This window comes from Rattus norvegicus, chromosome 17 (assembly GCF_021556685.1).
Source record: "Rattus norvegicus strain SHRSP/BbbUtx chromosome 17, alternate assembly SHRSP_T2T, whole genome shotgun sequence".
NCBI classification, from domain to species: domain Eukaryota; kingdom Metazoa; phylum Chordata; class Mammalia; order Rodentia; family Muridae; genus Rattus; species Rattus norvegicus.
The window spans coordinates 7,232,303-7,250,543 of NC_141550.1; positions in this window are offsets into that span (position 1 = coordinate 7,232,303).

An 18,241-nucleotide genomic window follows, 5' to 3' on the forward strand; every position below is an offset into this window, starting at 1 on the left:
GATGAAGCCATTTTCTTCCCGTGGGAGGGTGGAGCTTCGCATCCCGCCAACTACTTACTGCCGTCTCGAGGCAGTTAGGGTCCAAGAACAGGATGTATAAAGTAAAAGGGTGGGAAAAGAGGAATCTGTAGGAATAGCAACCAAAAGAGAGCAGAGCTTGCTGTGGTGGTGTGAGACAAACGGGCTTTAGGTCGAAGGAAGGGAAGGAGACGTGTAGGACGCCGAAACGGGCTGATTATAAAGATGGCACAGCCAACGCAAATGTATCTAGGAAACGCTCACACCGGCAAGGATACGGGAAGCCCACGCTGGCACCGGAAAGGAGACACGGGCGGCTCCATAACACTAATTGGAGACTTTCCTACTCGACTCTCAGTGATGGATAGAACAACAGACAGAAAATCAATAAGGAAGTGGAAGACTTGAGCAGCCGTGTAAACCTATTAGACTCAGACACTCACGGAACCCTCCACAGCAACAACAGAATGTATTGATCTCCCCCCTCCGTATACGTGGAACATTCTCCAAGAGAGATCGTGTGCTAGGCCTCAGGTAAGTCTCGATGTCTCAAGACTTTCAGTTGCACACGTTTCCTTTTGAATAAAGCTATATAAAGTACCTTTCTAAACACAGTAGTCACCGGAAAGCAGTTAAAAAAAAAAAAAAAAAAAAAAAAAACTGGATGAGTGAGTAATTGAAAATTCCCGAAGATAAGAGGGCGAAGGAACTCACTTCTAATCGCTGAATCGAAAAAAAAAAAACAAAAAAACTGCAAAGTCAGTTAGGGAACATCTTGATTTAATCGGAAGTACCAAAGCCTCACCTTAAAAAAAAAACCTCAAATCGATAGCTTAATATTTCACTTTGAGGAACAAGAAAAGCGGCAGACCTGAAGCTAGCAGGAGGGCGTCGAGTATCAAAAACTCAAGCAGAGGGGGGTAAAAAAACCATCAACCACGCCACAATATAGGTCCTAGGAAATAACGAACAGCGTTTATAAACATCTACATTGACAAAAAATAAGCAATTCAAGATATTAAAATACAGAGAGGATGACATCTTGGGGAACAAAACAGTGGTGCTGTCTTAGGGTTTCTATTGTGGCAAGGAAACACCGTGACCAAAAAGCAAGTGGGGGAGGAAAGGGTTAATTTGCTTCCACATTGCTGTTCATCAGGGAAGGAAGTCAGGACTGGAACTCAAGCAGGTCAGGAAGCAGGAGCTGATGCAGAGGCCATGGAGGGATGTTACTCACTGGCTTGCTTCCCCTGGCTTGCTCAGCTTGTTCTGTTATAGAACCCAAGACCACCAGCCCAGGGATGGCTCCACCCACAATGGGCTGGGCCCTCCCCCAGGATCTCTAATTACTAAAATGCCTCACAGCTGGGTCTTATGGAGGCGTTTTCTCAACAGAGGTTCCCTCCTTTCAGATGAACTCCACTTTGTGTATCAAGTTGACGTTGACGTGGATTAGCCTGCACAACTGACCCCCTGCCTGCTCGACACACAAGCACATCACTATTAAGCAGAAACCTTTCCTTTCTTATGCATCCTCAAGATCTCACATTAAAGCCATAAATACCTTTAAAATCCCACCATCTTTACAGATTCAGACACACGAACGTTTTAGTCTCTTTAAAATATCCACTCTTTAAAATCCCCAAATCTCTTTTAAAAGTTCAGAGTCTTTCAGCAGCAGGCTTCCATAAAAAAATCAAAATTAAATTCAATACGTTCTTACTTCAAGAGAGAAGAACCAGGGCACAGTCACAATCAAACCAAAGCAAAACCAAACTCCAACTGTGTAGAGAACACTATACCCAATATCTGGGATCCACTCACGATTTTCTGGGCTCCTCCAAGGGTCACTTCCAATGTTCTGCCCTCTGTCGCACACACAGCTTGTCTTCTAGGTTCCAGGTGGCCCCATTCCACTGCTGCTGCTGCTCTTGGTGGTCACCCCATGGTACTGGTATCTCCAGCAGTCGCTGGGGTCTTCTGTAACTGGCCTGCACTTCCACAAATAGCCTCTCATGGGCTCTTAGCATGGTATCAAACACCAAGTTCTCCTCATGACCCCTCCATTACTCGGCCTTCAACTGCCGCTGGGGCTGCACCTTCACCAAGGGCCTCCCCTGGCCTCTCTCGCAGTGCCTCAGCCGCTCTCCACGACTCCTTCGTGCCTGCAAAACCAGAATCACCTGGGTGACTCTTACACTACCAAGTTCTGCTGCCAGTGTGAGGTGCAACCTTGACCACCTCTGAAACACAGCTTCTGTGTGTTGACTCTTAAGAAACACTTCCCAGGAGATTTTGCCTCAGTGATACAGATCTCTTTTTAATCAGTGCTAAATCCTTGGCTCAGCTGGCCAGCACCAAGTATCCCAGCCAAATAAAGGTTTCCCTCCAGTAGTTCTGGTATCTTAATCACAGCTGATTCTTCAGCCCCAGCTGACCAGAACCACAGAACCTTAATTCAAAACAGCAAAGGGAGTCCTCAGACTTCCCTCTGAGCCTTCATAAGCCAGGCCTCCGTTCCCCGCATGGCTCTCCATGTTGCCTTCCAAGTCAGCACAAGACGGGCCAGCACAGGCGAGCTGTCAGCAACTATTTCCTAACCGTTCCGAGAGCCTGTGAGATGGTCAAAGGCCTAGAAGTGTACAATCTACCAAGCAGGAGGAAATCATGAAAAGGGAGAAAATCTGCAAAGATCTATAGCCAGTGCTAATACAGAGTCGAGAATCACAGCCTCCTAAGAGGAAAAAGTTGGAGCCAAAGCCGTCACCTGTAAACTGTGTTAAACACTGAAGAAGCACTGTGGGAGTGGAACAGCGGCTCAGAGGTTGAGCGCTGACCATCAGGGGACCTGGGCTCAGTTCCCAGCAACCCCGCGGGAACTCATAGCCATTTGTAACTCCAGAGGAGTTGATGCCCTCTTTCTGACCTCCACAGGCATTGGCCACACATGTGGTACACCTACCTATAGGCAGACAGTACACTCACAGGAAATTAAAAACAAATTATTTTTTAAAAAAATAATTAACACAGCTCTGTTAAATGTTGAGGAAGAATGAATGCTGTCTAACTCGATACCAACCTCAAACCAAAGCCACCACATGGAGACTACAGGGCAGGTTAAAAACATTTACAAACCATGCCGAAGTCGGGTTTATTCCTGGAATAGAAGGTGGTTCAACCCACAACACAAAGTCAATGTGGCAGATGGTGCATCGCCAGAATGAAGGGGGGACATACGCTTGTCTAGATTGCTACAGGAAAGTACTGGACAGAATTCAACAGTCCTTCAAGGACAGACATACTCAAAAAGAATAGAAGGGGAAACAACTCCAACACGAACATCAAAATTCCACAGCTGCCTCTGACTCTGTTGCCTGCCCTTAGTCACTAACCGGGCTGCCTTCTCTAGCCACAACAGAAGATGTGCCTAGTCCCACTGCAACTGGATATGCGAAGGCAGACTGATGTCTGTGGGAGGCCTCCCCATTTCTGAGGTAGGGCTGCAGAATGGTGGTCTGGGGACTGGGAGGAGAGGAAGGAGGGGAAGCTGCAAATAGGATATAAAGTTAATTAATTAATTAAATAATTAACTTAAAGAACTAAAAAGAAAATCTCCCATAGCTGCATTGTTCTTAAGGTTAATAGGTCACTTCTATGAAGAAGAAACGATGCCACTTGGACCACACACATTCAATCTGGGTTAAAAAAAAGAACTAAAAGTATCTGTTTGCAATGACTCAATTATGAAGAAAATCCTAATAGTATCATAAGTTAAAGTCTTCAAGCTAGTAAATCATTTGATAAATTGAAAGGTGTAACAAGGACCACACGAACATCAGTGTTAATTCTATACACCCCAAGGACTAGTAAAAGTGACTTACATAGCAACCCGATGTAGAAGCAGAAAGCCCAGGATAGACCTTCTGACAAGACAAGGAACCTGTGTGTTGTTTGTTAAAATCCCCAAGACGTTACCGAAATAAATCAAAGGATACATGATGGGTAGACTCTGTGGCCATAGAAGGCTTAGCATTAATAAAGTCTTAACCCAATGAAAGTCCTGATTACAGATTCTATAGATTTCCTATCAATGTTCCAAACATATTTATTTTGCAGAAATAGAAAAACATTTAAAAACCTGTAGGGAATCTCACCAGACCCTGGACATTCAAACCCACTCGAGACAAACAAAAGTGGAGGAGTTGTCATTCTGTCAACCCATAACTTACACCAGAACTGTGGCAATGGCCCAGGGTGGGTCTGTTCCACAAAGATAAACAGAAGGGACCCCAGAAATCCACTCGCATATACAGTCAAATGGTTTTCAGTAAGGGAACCAACAGAATTCAGTGAGGGGGAGTCAGCAGTGACCCAAGCTGCGGAAGAAAGAGGAGCCCCACAAAGTGACTATGGTGATGGCTTCCCTCACAGCATTTGTAAAACAGTCACTCAAAATAGTCCAGAGGGGGCTGGGGATTTAGCTCAGTGGTAGAGCACTTACCTAGGAAGCGCAAGGCCCTGGGTTCGGTCCCCAGCTCCGGAAAAAAAAAAAAATAGTCCAGAGGTCTGAATGCAATGGATAAAACTAAATCTCTTCAAAGAAAAACGTGCCATGGCCTTGGATTTTTTGCAAGCAATAGCAACAACAACAAAAAAAAAGGGGGGGGGAGAAATAAAGTTTAAAAAATGTAAAACTTTTATGTGACCTAGACCACAGTTAACAAAATGAAAATGCAATCTAGGAAACAGAAAAAATATTTGAGAATCATTTGGCAAGGAATTAATATCCAGACTATGTAAGAACTTTCACAACTCAATACAGTGGTAGTCGGATGCTTAAAATTAGGCAAAATATTTGACTGGAACATCTGCCAGATTTGTACAAATGTTCCAAAACACATAAAGGAAAATGCAAATTCAGACCACAGTGAGGCCTCACTTCCCACCAATGTCTGAGGAGTTAACAATAAAAACATGTTGCCCATGGAGTCTATGGGAACAATGTAACAAATGTTGTACTACAGGAAGATCTCTGCCCTGAGTCCTGTGGCTGAAGGGGAAGTGATAGGCTCAGTGCCCAAGGCACCGGGAATGGTTCTCCACAAAACTCGGCCATCACACAACACAGAAATTTGTTCCTCTATACCTACACAAAAGACCTGAACGCAGGGACTTGAATATACATGCCAACATTCATGGTGGTGTCACCTGAAAAGATATATGATGATGGCAAGGCCAATGGCCATTAACATTAAATGAGAAGCAAATGTCACCTTATCGTATGGCAAGATACTATTCAGCCTTAGAAGGGAGGGAATTGGGCTGGAGAGATGGCTCAGCGGTTAAGAGCACCAACTGCTCTCAGACGTCCTGAGTTCAGTTTTGAGCAACCACATGGTGGCTCACAACCATCTGCAATGGCATCTGATGCCTTCTTCTGGTGTGTTTGAAAGTAAATAAATAAATAAACAAACAAACAAACAAATAAATAAATAAATAAATAAAATTGTTAAAAAAAGAAAAGAAAAGGGAGGAAGCTGATGTTTCCTGCTAAAACATGGGCAGTAGTGAAAATGAGATACTTGATGAGCTGAATCAATCCAAAAGGAAAAGCTGTGTGACTCCTCCTACCTGAGGGGACACGCTGTGTGACTCCTCCTACCTGAGGGAGCAAGAGCCACCAAGCTAAGACACAGAAAAGGAAGTTTAATTTCTAGAGGATGGAATTATGGGAGATTGCAATTTCCTATACAGAGTTTCAGTTTGTCAGGGTGAAATTCTGACAGGTGGCAAAGACAGTTTTACACACACACACACACACACACACACACACACACACACACACACACACAATTGGCCCTGTTCTTTCTCGCTTGTGAGGCCTCTGCCGATGGTAAAGGACCAATCAGTCTGTCAAGTACATACCAAGAAGCAATGACAACAGGACTGAAGAGGCTGACCAACTGAGTCTGCTTACAAGGGCAGTAAGAGGAGGCGGACGGGAGGCCAGAATGAAGATGAGGTACGGGAGGAAGAAAGGAGGGGGCTGTTGAGGAGGAGTCATGGCAGTGAAGGACAGAGGACAGAGAAGAAGAGGTGGTAGACGTGGTGGCCTCACAGACAGGATGACATTTAATCAACACCTTTACACGGGTGGGGCTTTTACTTAAAAAGACTTAAAGTTCAATCTACCAATGCTTGCCGGCATGTCTGCATGTGTGCACCATGTTTGTGCAGTTCCCATGGAGGCCAGAAGAGGGCATCAGAACCCCTGAAACTGGAGTTAGTGATAGCTGTGAGTCACCATGTGGGTGCTGGGAACCTGACTCAGTTTCTCTGCTCTTGGCCTCCAAGCTATCTAGTCAACCAGCCATCCTTGAAAAAAAAAATATATATACATATACATATATATATATATGTGTGTGTGTGTGTGTGTAATTATATATTATAGATAACATAATGTATATATTAATATGCTACATATTATATAATTATATAACATTAAGAATTCCATTTCATGCATTTTTATCATATTCATTCTCTACTCCTCCCCCTGACTCCTCCTAAATCTACCTCCTCCTTCCCCGATCCTAACCCCAAACTTTATTTCCCTTCTTACGATGTTTTCTGGAGATAACCCACCAAGTCCCATTGGTACGGTTTCCGTGCTCACACTGGAGGATGACGAACCAGGCAGAGGCCACGCCCTTAACAAAAACCGACTCCCCCCCTCCCCAGAAGTCACCAACTGCCGATTGCCCCTTGAGGTGAAGCCCCCTCCGTTTTCCAGGCTAGGATGGCAGCAGTCTTGACCCCGGGCAGGCTCCGCAGATGCCTGAAGCTCATGAGTACACTTCCTGCGGTGTGCAGAAGACACTGTTTCACCCCAGTGCTCTCCTACATCTGTCCCTTACGATCTTTCTGCTCCTTTTCCACAGTGGTCCCTGAGGTGGTGTGTGTGAGGGCGCAGCGGGTGGAGGATTATACAACAAGCACACCAACCCTGACATCCAAGTGTCCTTATTTCCATTTTGACGAGGGCAGAGGGCAGAGCTATGCATTCAGCGGTCTGTTGTGTGGTTAGGTGGGTGGGAGAGCACGCGCCTTAGCTAATAGTTGCTCTCCCCTCTGTGCCTCTTCAGGCAGGACCTTCTGCTTCCCTGGCTCTCCCCCATTCTAAATGACCCGGCTGGCAGGCTGGCAGGTGGGTCTCTGAAGTCCTATAACTCTGACCTCTCTGTCGTCTGGCAGTCTTTGCTTCTTAGGTAATACGCCTTTGCTCATCAAGATGTCACCCCTGGGCTTCCCTGGTTTTCACAGCTTCCAGGACCACAAAATGTCTTCGACGCTGAGGTATGCAACGGGGGCAGGAGCTCTTACAAATGGAGCTGAATTAAGATGAATATTTTTGAAGAAACATGCTATATTCCCCTCACAGGCCGCCCTCCGCTTCCCCACTTGGTGCCGGAGGCTCCTTGAAGCCCGGGTCACCATTCCGCAGCACACGGCCTCTTTTCCCACAAATGGTTGCATTTCACTCGCGGCCGAGTGGAGAATTCATTTCACTTCCCCGTTCAGTCTCAGCCGCGCAAACATATATTTGGGGCTGACATATTTTCATTATGAAAAAGCAAAGCCCTCAGACAGACGCTGCCCGCGGGGATTAATGAGGGGGATGGTTATTTATTCTGCCACTTGACATTCTGTGTGGAATAATTCCCAAGTCATTTTCTTTTTTTAAACAAATAGCTCGTGAGTAGGGGAACTTAATGCTTTGGGTGAACACACTGGACCAGATTTAGGCAGCGGGCTAACGCGGACCCATGAATGACGCCACTTTCCAGGGTTAGCGTGAATGGAAGCTGCCTGATGGCTCCACTGTAGCCAGCTACACAGAGGACGCTCCGAAGTCCGGGTCATGAACATCCCCATCCTTCTGTGGGGTTTGTCAATCACCCTTGTTAATATGACAACAGATTGGGCTATTTTTGGTCGAAAGCCTACAGCTCGTTCTTGAAGCCTACAGCCCGTTCTTGATCCATAAAGGCTACACAGACCCCTGTCTTACTTCCCACTGGCTGTGGTCACTTCCACTTTAATCTTTTGTCCACCTGCTGGGCACGGAAGTCAAGATAACCAACAGATACGAGATGTTCAGCAAGTGGTCTGGGTGGTGGTAAGAGGTTCAGCCCCAGGGGGTTGGATAATTCAAGTGATCTTCATTGTGGGTATTCGGATGACGAGATGCTCGGCAAACCCTGGTACGGAATTTCAGAATATATTGGGTGAGGTTAAAAGACATTTGTAAGAGCTCAACCATTAGGTTGTAGGAATATTTAATTGTTCAGTTAGTAAGAAAAAGCAAAACTCCACAAGGTTCTGTTCATGTTAGGCCTGGTTGGGCTCGTTTCTGCCCAGAGTACTTGCTAAGTGACTTCTGGTCTCTAGCTATGCCCTAATCTTCTGTGAGCTTGGAAAAGAGCAAAATGCCCGAGTCTCATCAGGATGGAAGGAGGTAGCAAACACCAGGGAAGCCATGGCCTCTGTGAATAAGCTCATTGATAAATGAAATAGAAGTGAAGCGGGGTTGGGTCGACGGCTTTCTAGATAGAAGTGTTGGCCACCCACGCACAGTGACCCGACTTCAAGCCCTCAGAGCCCAGATAAAAGCCATTCACATAGTGCCAGCATTCACAGTTCTAGAACTCCTGGGAGACAGAGACAGGACAATCCCCAGAAGCTCACGCACCTTGTGCACAGAAGAAAGAACAACAGAGAGGACCTGTCTCCAACAAAGTAGAAGGCAAGGGTCTACATCTAAGGTTATCCCCTGACTTCTACATGGACCAAAGCACTGTCATGTACACAGACATATACACATGTGTATACACACACACACAAACACACACGCATACACACACACACAAACACACAAATACACACAAACACACACACAAGCACACACAAGCACACACACATGCACACATGCATACATGCACGCACACTAGAAACAGAGAGATGCATGAGCTGAAGGCTGAATTCATATTACCTGTGTGGTCTGGGAACTCAAGAGGAAAAATGTAAATTCATACATCGATATCAGAACCCAATGTAAACCTTCCTATTTATCACTACACAGAAGTAATGGTAGCAGGGATATGGAAATATGAGGAATTAACTTAAAACATGCAATCGATAGTGGGCAGGTCCAACATAAATCTAAAGGGTGTTCAGAACAATAGTGTATGTGGAGGTGGAGAAAATGTCCAAAAAGCGTAATAGTTACACTTCTCCAAAATTAAGGGAAGCCATCAATCATTAAATTTAGAGAATCAAAGAGAAAGAATCTCATTCGAAGTAAATAAAACACAATTGATTCCTAGGATTAGCCTAGTCACAGATACCAGAGCTAACGTCCTTGAAACACCCGAAATACAAGATGGCTTACGATCTCTGTCTGCAGCGGGCTTCTAAGGACTGAACACTGGCCATCAAACCTCCGTGGGTGGTAGACAGTCCTGTCTGCCCAACTGCAGAGTTGGGTCAGGAACTGTGGAATAAAATGTAAAGACCCCACTGAGCTGCAGAGGGACTCTGACACTGCTGGTCTGGGGCTAGCCTGGGAAAACACGTGCTTAGATTGAGAACTGCATCTCGAAGAGCTGTCGTGGGTGAGAGAGGCCCCTGTGAGACACCAAGGGAGCACAGCCAGCTGGTTGCTGCTAGCCAGAAAAACTAGCTCTCAAAAACAAGTACAAAGTAAATCTGCTTTGGACAGAGCATAAGAGTCAATGACAGGGGGCTGGGGATTTAGCTCAGTGGTAGAGCGCTTACCTAGGAAGCGCAAGGCCCTGGGTTCGGTCCCCAGCTCCAAAAAAAAGAACACCCCCCCCAAAAAAAGAGTCAATGACAGACTTGCCCTGTAGTCACTTCTGGAATATGTGCTTCAGGAAGGGGAAGGGATCTGAGAAAAAGGTCTGAGGTGTGAGAGGGGTTGAGGGAGAAGAAAACATCTAATGTGGGTTGACTGAAGTCAGTGTTGAGTGTGGAGACAGCAAGCATAGTTCTCATTTGTAGAGCTTCAAGATTGATCTGGAATTAAGATTGAACTATATAAAGCACCGGACAAGATCAGAATAACCAGATTGAAAATAGTATATGACCAGGGGCCGGAGAGATGGCTCAGAGGTTAAGAGCACAGACTGCTCTTCCAGAGGTCCTGGGTTCAATTCTCAGCAACCGCACGGTGGCTCACAACCATCTGTAATGGGATCTGGTGCCCTCTTCTGACCTGCAGGCATAGATGCAGGCAGAACACTGTATACATAATAAATAAATCTTTAAAAATAGTGTTTGATCCTGATTTATGGGAGGTACTAAAGTATGTTTATTAAATTTATAGAGTATACATATATATGCATATTATACATACACACATATATACACATATATATATACATGCACACACATATAGTTTAATTCAGTATAAGAGCAACAACAAATTCACAATACCAAAGTATTGGTCACAATAGAGGGGAAATACAAAATGAGAGAACAATAAAATTGTCCAAGAGAAATTCAGACTATGCTATAAAGGGACCAACAATCTCAGTCAATACATAGCAGCTAAATCCTCCAATTAAAATGTAGGCTATCCAGTTTGAGTTTTAAAAAAAAAATACAATTTAGTAAATGATGCATCCAAGACATAAGAATAGACAAAAGTTGGAAGGCAAAATATGTTACACAAATGCAGTCAAAATATCACTATATGCTTGGTTTCAATGTCAGCTGCCACAACTTAGAACCACCTGAGCAGGGAGCCTGCCCTGGAGACCTGTCCCTATTGCCTTGGTTGACATGGGACATTCTTCCCGGCCTGCTTCAGCACTACTGGTAGCAGCAGAGATAGACGAGGGTATGTCAGAGGATGTCAGAAGGATGTCAGAAGGATGTCAGAAGGATGCTCATCTTGCCTTTTGCTCGCTAGCCCTTCCCTTTGGCTGCAAAGATGACTTATCCTGATGTGGTTGCTCCTCCACAGACAGCAGAAACAATGTTTCCAAGCTTTCACTGTAGAACAGGCACCAGCAGTTTTCCCAGAGTCTTCCCCACTCCAAGAGCCAGATTTGGACTCCAGAGGCACCTCACCTTTTCGACTGAATGAGACATCCCCCTCAAAGTAAGCAACAGCTCCTCCAGGACGGCACTAAGTGTGGAGGCTCAGTTCCGAGGGCTCGGTACTAGGCTCCCAGCGGCTCAGAGATACGTTGGCCATCATTCCTTTAAATCTCATTTTCTAGACTTTGATACAATGTATTCGTCCTCCTGGTTCCGTTCCTCCAGAGAAGCTGACAGAAACAGATTGATTCAGAGTTTGTTATTCGCAGGGCATGCTCCGTGAAGATTAAATTACTGAGGTCTAGTCACTATACATACAAAAAAAATACACTTCAATTATTTTCAAGACTCCCCTGTGTGGTAATTACAGCATTACACACTAGGGAGATCCTGGAGAACAAAACAGAAAAATCCAAAACACGAGACTGAAATTGTTTATGTGCATCTAATAATGCATTTCAGTCCCTAACGAGCAATACCTGAATGAACTGCAGTGACTTAAAAAGACTTCTCAGTGACAGATCAAACAGGGAGATAAAAAAAGGTAAGGCTCTAAAAGAGCCTGCTGCCGTTAGCGGCTCAGTCTTAGGCAAGTACAGAATGAGAGCCTCCATCTACAAACAGGCACCCGGCAGCCCAGAAAGCCGAGTTCCATGAAACGATCATAGAGATGCCATCCTCTGATCTCAAAGTTAGGAACCAGTAACTGAAGTGTAAATAAAGAATGCATTTATAACGTGGGAATAACTGATGAAACAGAGAAGAAACATGTACTGGACGAGGTGCGTGAAGACAGAACATCTTCGATCCTTTTAACACATAATTGTGACAGGACATGAAGAAGCCAAGCCTTCCTTATTTGCAGAATGCACAGTGCCCTGCTCGGAAGGTGAACACCACCAGGAAACTCTCGGGTCCGATACAAACGTAAATAATCTTTTATTTTGTTTTATTATTTTTTTTTTTTAGTAAAGTTAGTTGCAAGATACCAAATCAATTCACACACGGAAATAAAATCAGTGGCTTCTTTACATGCTCATAGCAAACTTGCTGAGGGACAGAAAAAAAAAAAAAGAAAGAGCAGAAAGAACTTATTCTGGAGCCCACCTCATACTTAAACCTAAGCCTAGGCTACCTCTGCAGTGCGAACGTAAAGCTACTGTGTAAGAAGCGTAAGAAGATACTAGGTGTCCGAAATAGTCTCTATGCTCCTGGATTGGAAAGCAATTACCGCTATTACCAAAGCGGTCTGCAGACTCCCTGCAATCCTCATTGATATCACAATGGCACTCTTCATAGAAGTAAAGACAAAAATCCTGAAATTTATACAGAGACACAAAAGGGATCCTAAGTAGAAAAGAGAACGTTGGTGACGTCACGGAACACCGCTTTCAATTGTGCTATTGAGCCACAGTGACAGAACCAGCATGACAGCATAGGAAAATGGTGTAGGTGAGTGGGACAGAGTGGGGAAGCCAAGAGAGCCATGACCACCGAATACTCTCTGACAAAAGGTGTCAGAAATATATACGGGGGAAAAAACGGCACATTAGATAAACTGTGCTGGTGAAAAGGGGTGAAGGGAAGAAAAAAAAAACATCAACCCCCCACCACCACCCAATTAATTAAAACTGAAGAACTGAAATCACTGGAGGGAAACATCCCAAAATACAGACATAACAACTCTCCGAATAGGACCCCAATAACGTGGGAAATAACCCCAAGAGTTGATAAGTCTCATTACACCAAAGTGAAAAAAGCTTCTGCACATTGAAGAATGCTGCTATCTGATAGGCTGATCAAATAAAGTGATCAGAAAGCTACAGTACGTGAGAAAATATTTCCCAGCCATACTGCAGAAAAGGGGCTAATACCTGTGATTTATAAAGAACTATAAAAATTAAACACAGCTTCCCCCAATCCTGCCCATCAACAAACAGGCTAATGAACACGAGTTCCTAATAAATACTTTAAAATACTGTGTAAACAGCCTCCGGGGAAATGTAAAATAAGACTATGCTGAGAATTCTTCTCATTCCAACCAGAATGGTTATAACAAAGGGGGAAAAGTGCTGGCGAGTGTGTGGGAACAGAGAAAGTCTTCCCTGCTGCAGGTGGGAGTGTAAGCCAGTGTATGCACTATAGACGTCCGATGGTTTCTCAAAAGGCTAAGTTCAGAAGTGCTGCATTACCCAGCTACAGCACTCCAGGACACACACCCAATGGTCTCTGGATTCTTCCACCAGGACACCTGCTCACCCAGTGTTTATTGCTGTTCTAGTCACAGTAGCAAGGACGTGAAGTCAGCCTGGGGAGACACTTGGGAACGAAGGGCTAATGAAAATGTGGCACATTACACAGTGAAACTGTACTCAGCCTGTCTTAGTTAGGGATTTACTACTGTGAACAGACACCATGATCAAGGCAAGTCTTAGAAGGACATTTCATTAGGGCTGGTTTATAGGTTCAGAGGGTCAGTTCATTGTCATCAAGGTGGGAGCATGGCAGCATCCAGACAGGCATGGTACAGGAGGAGCTGAGAGTTCTACATCTTCATCAAAGGCTGCTAGCAGAATACTGACTTCCAGGCAGCTAGGACTTGGGTATTAAAGCCCACACCCACAGTGACACACCCATTCTGACAAGGCCACACCCACTCCAACAAGGCCACACCTACTCCAACAAGGCCACATCTCCAAATAGTGCCACTCCTTGGTCCAAGCACATACAAACCATCATCACATAGTCATAAAGAAAAATGTACTTTGCAGAAAAAAAAAAAAAAAAACAACCATGGCTAGAACTGGAGATCACTGTGCCAACTAAGCTGGACTCATCAAGACAGACAAGAACTATATGTTCTCTTTCATATGCAGATCCCAGTTTTGAATATTGACCTGGGTAGGTACAGGCCATGAGCCTGAAAGGGGACCATGAGAGGGGAAACCCTTTAAGGAGGTAGGAAGATGGTAATAGAATGCATGAAGCATGATGGGGAAAGAGAGCTACTGAGGGTGGAAGGAAACAAGTTGGGGGGAGGGGAAAGGGAGGAAAGAAGGGGAGGGAGGAAGAGGAGGAAAAGGGAGAGAGAGGGAGAGGGAGGGAAGGGGGAAGAAGAGGGAAGGAAGGGGGAGGAGGGGAAAGGAGGGGGAAGGAGGGGGAAGGAGGGGGAAGGGGGAAAGACGGGGACAGAGGAGGAGGGGGAAGGAAGGGGAGCTAAAGTGAGGGAAGGGGAGGGGAAAAGGGAAAGGAGGGGGAAAGGGAGGGGGGAGGGGAGGGAGGAGGAGGGAGGCAAGAAGGAGGATATGAAACAACCAGAGTATGTATGAAATATCTTAATGATGCCCATTACTTGTATGCTAATTAAAAAATATAAAAGTTAAGCGTTAAGTGTGCAAACTTACCAGATTATTCAGCAAGAACAAGGAAAGCAAATGTGAATGAATAAGGTTACAAAAGAAAGAGGTATAATCAGAGATTGAGTTGATGTTTATACGCGATAAAATGATTAATAACTTTACGCCAAGTAATTTCAGAACCTTGATGAAATGGGGGTTTGCAGAAACATCAACTATTAAAGTTGCCATACAAGGGAAACTATTAAAAAAAATTTAAAACCAAGGATCAAGTTCTTCCACACACGCGCAGGTGATTTGCAGAAACGTTTTGTGGAACAATGGAGAAACGGATTCTAATCCTAAACTTTCCCTACTTTGCAAATCTTTTGATAAAGTTGGACTGACCCTCCATCCCACCTACTCCACCAGCCCAGGAACACATTTTAGAGGCGACAAAACTCATACGTCCTTACTCAGGAACAGAGGATTGAAGCTCCCGAAAACACTGACGAGCCGAATAAAGTCACATAAGGAGAAAAGGATGAGGGCTAATGCAGCTTTACCCTAAGAACACACTGGCAGACCAATGTTAAGGTGTAGTTTCTGAACCAGAAGTGAAGGTAGGCAATTGTTGCCAACCTCATGCCCTGAGCATCTCTGGAGCCCACATGGTAGGAGAGGATGTGGTCCTCTGACCTCTACAGGTGATATTGCATGTGGCTAATCCCCTGCCCCTGCTGCCGGTGCCCTGGATTACTGCCTGCAGACCCTACCTGCCCTTGGGGGTTGGAGGTGCGCTGGAGCAGACTCAATGACACAGATTCAAACAGTCAGTAAGAAGCGCACCAGGAAGCTCATGTGAACTCTACTGCAAGCTCCTTTAACACCCTCCACCCATGACCCATTGGTCCAAAGAAAGCGTCTCCTCTAAACAGCAGTTCCTGATTGGCTGGCATTGTCTGCGTCAACAATCATTGGTCTTTCAGGCAGTCTTCAATTAGGTCGTCTTGCAGGCGATGCCTTCACGGCTGCGCAGCATTTACGTGATGTGGAGGCCGCCTTTCCTCCTTCATACCCCTACAGTTAGTAATCCAATCAGTTAATTAAATGTTTAAAATGTGTGGTTTCTAGTTAAAGATGAAAAGGTAGATGTTTGCCCTCACATGTAGGCCGCATCGAATAGCTTCCTATGCAGCGGTTTTTAAAACGGCGAACTAGGAGCAAAGGGCAGTCTGTGACTTTGCACAGGATTCTCGCTAGAATATTCTAATGAGTTAGAATTGTTGAGCGTTTACTCAGACGGAAAAAATGGCTCAGAGGGCCCGAGTTTGGTTTCCTAACACCCACTTCAGGTGGTTCTCAAATGCTGTTAACTCCAGCTCCCAGGGCTCCAATGCCTTCTGCTTGTACACATTCTCATTCTCTCTCTCTCTCTCTCTCTCTCTCTCTCTCTCTCTCTCTCACACACACACACACACACACACACACACACACACAGAGCATACACACAGCATAGAGAGAGAGAGAGAGAGAGAGAGAGAGAGAGAGAGATGCACACACACATATTGAAAGACCCCCTCCCAGAAAGAGAATTGTACAAGCCCAAGGCCCTCAACTATAGAAGTAAAAAGTAAGTGTTTAGATATGTGGGACAAGCTGACCCATCATTTTGACGAAACAGACCAGAAAAGAAAACAAAATGCAGAAACCATACTAAATTATGGGCACTGCTCCATGGGCCACCTGGCAGGAAAAAGAAAAAGTCCCTGACCCCCCGGAAGCCCTGACCACCATGTACTTTTGCTAACTCACTGTTATGATTATAGCCAAAATAGGTAACATACACGTATGCCTCATTTACTCCACCAATCACATCCCTGTAACCATGCATCTGCTTCTGTAAGCCTGCTTCTGCTCCCAATACACTATAAAAACCCGTCCCTGGTTCTGCTAGGCGCGCCAGTCTTCCGAATTGACTGGGACGCCCACAGATACCTGTGTGTCCTGATCAATAAAAATCCTCTTGCAGATTGCAGCCTGTGGACTTGGTCTGGTCATTGGGCTTGAGGATCTCCCTCCTGAGGGAAGATTCTCTCTGAGAGTCTTACAATATGAATACAAAATAAATCTTAAAAAAACCAAAGAGTTCACCCATTCATTCTACAGGCATTTACTGACCACCTAGGATAACGGAAGCACTGCTTTGGGCATCAGAAATACAACAATAAATGGAACAGATTAAAGCCCTACATGTGGATAACTTCCGTTCCGGGGAAGAACACACTGGAAATGAAATGGTAAAGCCAGTTCTGTATTAGAAAGTGCTAAGAGCAGGGACAATACGGGGGGTGGCAGTGGGACACCCACCACAGGCACAGTGCTGAGCAACCTTCCTGACTTTCCTCTGGATGCTACCAAACTCTTAAAAAAAAATAGGGCTGGAGAGATGGCTCAGTGGTTAAGGGCACCGACTGCTCTTCCAGAGGTCCTGAGTTCAAATCCCAGCAACCACATGGTGGCTCACAACCATCTGTAATGGGGTTTGATGCCCTCTTCTGGTGTGTCTGAAGACAGCTACAGTGTATTCACATACATGGAATAAATAAATCTCAAAAAATACATTAATTTTATCATTTGTTATTTGCCCACATGAATTGCACCCGTCAATAAAAATAACTGAAACTCTGCTGGAAATGGGGGAATATTTCTCAATAGACAATTATGAAACATCACAGAAACACTTCAAAAGGATCTGTGACCCGAAAGATGTTTTCAAGGACCTGTTCCAGGCCATATAACCAAACAAGTTGTAAGACTAAAGGGGAGAGAAATAAATGCAAAATATCGAGCTCATACCAACTGGCTTGGTATCCACTTGATACAAACTAAAGTCATCAGAGAGGAAGGAGCCACAGTTGAGGAACTGTCTCCATGAGCTCCAGCTGTAAGGCATTTTCTCAATTAGTGCTCAAGGGGGGAGGGCCCAGCCCACTGTGGGTGGTGCCATCCCTGGGCTGGTGGTCCTGGGTTCTATAAGAAAGCAGGCTGAGCAAGCCAGGGGAAGCAAGCCAGTCAGTATCATCCCTCCATGGCCTCTGCATCAGCCCCTGCCTCCAGGTTCCTGCCCTGTGTGAGTTCCTGTCCTGACTTCCTTTGGTGATGAGCAGCAATGTGGAAATGTGAACTGAATAAACCCTTTCCTCCCCTACTTGCTTTTTGGTCATGATGTTTTGTTGTAGCAATTAAAACACTAAGACAGGGCCGGAGAGAGGCTCAGTGGTTTAGGGATCCTGTCACTCTTGCATAGAACGCTGTCTCCCAGCACCCACACGGCAGCTCTCAACTGGATCTAACCCAGTCACAGGGAATTCCGTGTCCTATTTTGACCTCCTTGCTGAGGAAATTCGTCTCACCTGTTATGCTGGGTAGGCATTCCTGTCTTTTTGTCTTGTCTAAACAGTTACTTTTGCGTAAGGAGAATCAGGGTGGAACACAGGAGATGCCCTGGGAGCCTGGGAGCTGACGTCACAAACCAGTGAGTTTCCGGTTCTCACTGGATGAGTGTCAGTGGAGAAACGTGTCTGTGGGTCGCCAACGAAACCAAGAGAGGCGTTCGTCCCAACCTCATGCTTAGCTTTGGTGATCTGAGTCTGTTCTGGCTTTCTATCTGGCAGAAGCAGATTCTCAGTAGATTTTCACATGAGGAGCGAGCCTCGGAAGAACCCAGGCAGCACACACTGGCTGACGCTGACCACCGCCAGCTC